The 4,875-nt window shown below is 48.0% G+C and overlaps 1 protein-coding gene across 1 annotated transcript in view; it reads right to left on the reverse strand.

The window, feature by feature from the left end:
- The window catches only part of HDLBP (high density lipoprotein binding protein), a 40,747-nt gene extending 35,968 nt beyond the window's left edge, over nt 1-4,779 (reverse strand). The window contains exon 1 of the mRNA XM_074912756.1: nt 4,663-4,779. The gene's annotated coding sequence lies outside the window, so the exon portion shown is untranslated. The remainder of the gene's footprint in view (nt 1-4,662) is intronic.
- Between the last annotated feature and the right edge of the window lie 96 nt (nt 4,780-4,875).

Here is a 4,875-nt window from a genome sequence, read left to right on the forward strand (position 1 = left end):
TTTCTTATAAGCAAGCACGTACATAAATTCACGTCCCCGCCTTCTTCGCAGAAGCTACTGATTCAGCCCTCCCCAAAACAGAGAAACACACAGACACAAAACAAAGCTGCAGTACACCTAGATAAAAAACAAACAGCTCTCTGAATCAGCTGAAGTCAAGAAATCAGCACAGAGAGGTATAAATGTACTTAAGTTATTTACATGCTAATATATCCAGTAATAATTTGCAAAATATTAGTAGATATCTTCGAGGCTTGAAAGATCTACCAGTTGCAAGACTCAACAAAATTGAACAGTTGTGAGACACAAGTGTTGTTCAGAAAAAAGTATCTCTATCATATGGCAGCTGCCTGAAAGGACACTTGTAATTCTGTGAGACTGCTGGGAAAATAAGCAGAGCTTGTGTAGGTAAAGCCACCAAAGAACACCTAAATGAAGGAAAAAAACCACCCCACTTCAGCTTTAACATGCATAAATCTCTTATGAAACAAAACAAACCCAGAACACTCACCACAGCCTGACTAATTCTCCTTGTTAGAATTAAACACATAAATCCTCGAGCAACCCAAAGTCCTCTATACATGTAAAATATTCTAAATAAACAAGCTTTTCCCCCTTGCTTTGGGTAGAACTTTACCTCCTTGTTTATTAATACCTCTTTTTCCAACCTGACTCCCCGATTCTCTTCCACTGAAGTCACATCATGACAGCTATGAGGCAACAGGAGTTCACAAAAGGAAAATTGGGGAAAAAGGTCACTAGAATCATTAGGCATGCAGGACTTTTCCATTTAAGATGGTAATGTAAATCACAAGATTTTAGTAGAAGATTTTCAGGAAAATAAACAGTCTTTCTTTTAAAGCTAAAGGACAGCTAAATATAAAGCCACATGCTGAATTCCCTCAGGTATAATTCCAAATCCAGAATAAGCCTGTAACCCAAAATTGTTCTTCTAAAACTAGGAATTTCTAAAATGAAAAGAGCTCTTGAAACAAGCCCTGAACTCAGATACTACTCTTGCCTTAATTACCAGGCTAGCATGATCACCTGGCATCTGGAGACCAGCTCTAGGTGTCCCAAGCTCTTCCACAATGCCTCCTCCCATACGCCCTACTGACCAGGGCCCTCCCTTCCACTCCAAATGCAGTCTCACAGCCCACCATAAATACCACAGCCTCCAGGTAACACAGACTCCGCTGGAACAGCTTCTACACCAAAGCCCCAGAAAAACGACACCATCAAACCCCACCATGCGACACAATACAGCCTCATGCTCTCTTCTGTCAAGGTTAGGGTAAGAATGAAGAGGAACAGAGGCCTCATCCTGCATCTCAGTTTTACTTTCCTATCTCTTCTTTATCTGTTTTTGTATTTTAATATAAATAACACCTACTTAATTCTTGCGCAGATCCACGTTGCAAAAGTTTTACAGGCTTTGGGCCTCTCAGTAACGTGCCCTTGGACAAGTTAGACTCGTTACATCCTGGGTGAAGATGCATTTCTCAGCCCACTTTAAAAAAACCCTGTTGCAACTTCTTCAGTGGTGCATGTCTTTGTCAAGATTACAACAGTATTTCCATAAGTGTAACGCTACAGAGAGGAGGCCATTATTCTGCTTGATCCACAGGGCACTAAAAGACTTCTATTTCTTGTTACGGTGTCTTGCCAGGCTATGCTTGAGTGCCTACTCCGGCTAGGGATGAGACTGACCCATCTGCAACTTGTCTCTTTCTGGCAGCAGGGAAAGCGTGAAAGCAGTTTCCAGACCCTGTCTTCACTGCTTGCCAGTTTCAAAACACCTGTGAGGACACTTGCCAGTCTTGCTATTTTGCTTTAAGGTTCATTTTATAAGCTCTGCACAATATAGGCCTGAGGATTTCCTTATGCAGAATTCTTAAATACAAAACAAAGTTAGAACCATTGGTGAATGACTTTTTTTTTTTCTAAAGAGAAACATCATTTTCACACAAATCTGATATTCTACAGACATCCACAACCCAAATTGTTAGATACCCTCCCAGTCATGGTGAATTAATGTTTTAAACCACACACCCACATTCAGTTTGAACAGTCTGTACTGGTCTCAATGCCACTGCTGACTTCTCTGACCTTCAGACTGGTAGTGACCTGTGAGAATTACCTGAATTCTAAGAGCAGCACAATCCTAAACGCATTGATACCAGCTTAAAATGCTTCTACATTCAAGGGGAAGAGTCTGTTTTGGGAAAGGCGCTATCAGCTGTGATATTGTAACCGATACAACATCCCAATTTCCTTTGAAAAGGTGTAAACTGCACAGGCTGTCTTGTCTGGGATGGCTCTCCACTCTGATAACAGCTATGAAATCCAAGGTTACAGATCTCTCTTCTAACAGACAATACTGCCTTCAGAAGCAGCTTAACATGAATTGGAAAAAATACTAGCTACTTCACCAAAAACAACTTACCCTACCAAAAATTAGTTACTAGTGTTACCATTATGCTACATAACATAATGATAACATTGTGATCCAGTTCCAGATCAAGGGGAAATCTCTTCCCTGATCATCCCAGTCTAGAGAAGTGAGACCAAAGGAAAAGTGGGGAACATAATAACCTTTAATACACAAGTAGTAGCATCATAATTTTTCCACTTTTGCCAGCAGAACTGGGGGAGTGGAGGGAAAGAAAACAAGAAACCAGCTCAGCTTGCAACAAGGGAAGAGACGGGAGCATGTGTCACACTATCAGGAGTGAAACACTGAAACAATTTATATAGGACAAACACAGAGCAATCTGTCGAACCCACTTCTTAGAAACCACCTAGAAAACCGTCTTTTGAGAATGATCTAGGCTTACTGTATCTTGCCAGAGTGGCAAAGCTCAGACTAGATGGTTACGCTGTCTCTTCCACCCTACATTTACAGGCCTCCAGATATTGTTACCTCCACACCTAGTGAGAGTTTTTCCTGTGCCTGTTATTCCATCTGTGAAAAACTATACTACTGTGGACGTTTTCGGAAGGAAAAGGTCGGGGTTTCTTTGTGGCTTGAGTATGTGGGTGGCCCTGCCTATGATTTAGGCCGCTCCATGAAAATCCACAAGACGACTGTTTTTTTCCAACATCTTAAATCTGAACAGGCAGAATTGGAGATACAGAGCTTTAGCAGATACACAGCTACAAATTACGTCATTGCTTCCTTTCCAGTCTTGCCTCTGATGTATATTCCTGTACCAGAGGGAGGGATATCCAATCTACCTATGAAACGATACCTGAAACACCACTTTCCAGTTGGGGGGGGGGGGGGGGGGGGGGATTGGGGAGCTGTTATACTATCTATTAAATTGTTTTCTAACCAAAAACAATTGTGTAGCATTTAGATAGCAACAGTAGGAAAAACGGAGACTAAATCATTGGGCAGCAGCTTCGCCTGCCTTACTAAACAGAAAACATGCAATAATGCAATACAACACGTATCAGTGTGCAGAATTTTCTCTGTAATTACACAAGTGTAGGAAAAGAAGCGCCTCCTTCAAACTCCTTGGATCTAACTTCCTCTCATCTTCACTTCCCAGCCTTGGGAATTTGCATTCAAACTCTAAACTAGACCTTCAGATCCAAGGACCTTGGCTTGTCTCATCAGTTATGAGTGAGCTACTGTCGCTATTACTAACATTCCCAGCACAACCTGCTCTCTTGCTTGTCATCTTGGGGGAAGAAATTACTTCTGCCCTTTGGGAATCCTCTCTACTATGTGGGGAAGGCCAGCGTGGGAAGCACTACTTATGTGCCAAGCCACCTTTGCTAGAGCCAAGCTGGGCCCAAGGATCACAAACTCCCTATGCTGAATCCTCTTCAGTACTGTTTGACTGTTGGATCACCCTGTTCTATCAATAACCCGCAATAAAACCACATACAGGACCAGAAAGCAGTTCAGTAAAGAGACTGAACTTCCCCTCTCTCACATGGAGGCGGCTAGTTCTACCTGAAGAGTCTCGGGTGTGGCAGAAACCCGCCTCCAGAGCAGCCCATGACTGGGGCCTCAGTTTTCAGGCCCACCAGCGGTGCAACTCAAGAGCCCGAAGCAGCCCACGCCTCGGGACACAGGACGGGATCTGCCGCCCTGCCGAAAGCGGGGGGGGGGGGGGGGAGGAGAGACCACCGCATTCGTGCTATCACGGCTGGAGGCGAGCGAGCCCTCCTATGCCCCGCCGGCCCTCGGGGGCGGCCCGGGAACACCCCCGGTTACCCGCGGGGCGGAGGGCGGCCGCCGCAGGGAGGGGAAGCGGGGCATGACTCATGGGTTTTGTCCGCTCCTTGGTTGGCACCGGAGCGCTCTCCACCGCCGCCGCAGCGCGGGGCGGCCGCTGGCGGAGGGAGCGGCGCAGCCCACCGAGGCGCGCCCCTCCGCGCGGCCCCCGCACCCCGCCGCCGCGAGGGGGGCGGCACGTGGCCCACCCCGCGCCAATCGGAAGGGCCGAGACCATAGAGCAGAGCCGGGCGCCCGCTAGACATTCCGCCCGCGGAGCCCGTCTCTCTGCTGCCGCCATCTTGTCGGAGGCAGCGGAACCCGCCCGCCCGCAGAGCCGGGCCCGCACCCTCCTCCCACTTACCGGAGGCGCTCCCCACCCCCCGCCGCCCTACCGCGCGGCTGGCGCCATGGGCCGCCGGGACCGGCTTTACCTCTAGTAGGCCTACAGCGAAGCCTATGCTGGGTACGAAGCCGAGGGGCCGGCCGCCATCTTGGTAAAGAAGAGGGATGTGCGTGACCTACCAACATACGGGTGGTCCCTCCCTTGCCCGGCGGGTTGCTATGGGAACGGGGCGGGCGCATGCGCGGCGGCTCCTCCGCCCCGCCCACCGATCCCGCTCCGGGGGCGGGGCGGGCGGGGCGCC

This window comes from Athene noctua, chromosome 8, assembly GCF_965140245.1.
Source record: "Athene noctua chromosome 8, bAthNoc1.hap1.1, whole genome shotgun sequence".
In the NCBI taxonomy this organism is placed as follows: Eukaryota; Metazoa; Chordata; class Aves; order Strigiformes; family Strigidae; genus Athene; species Athene noctua.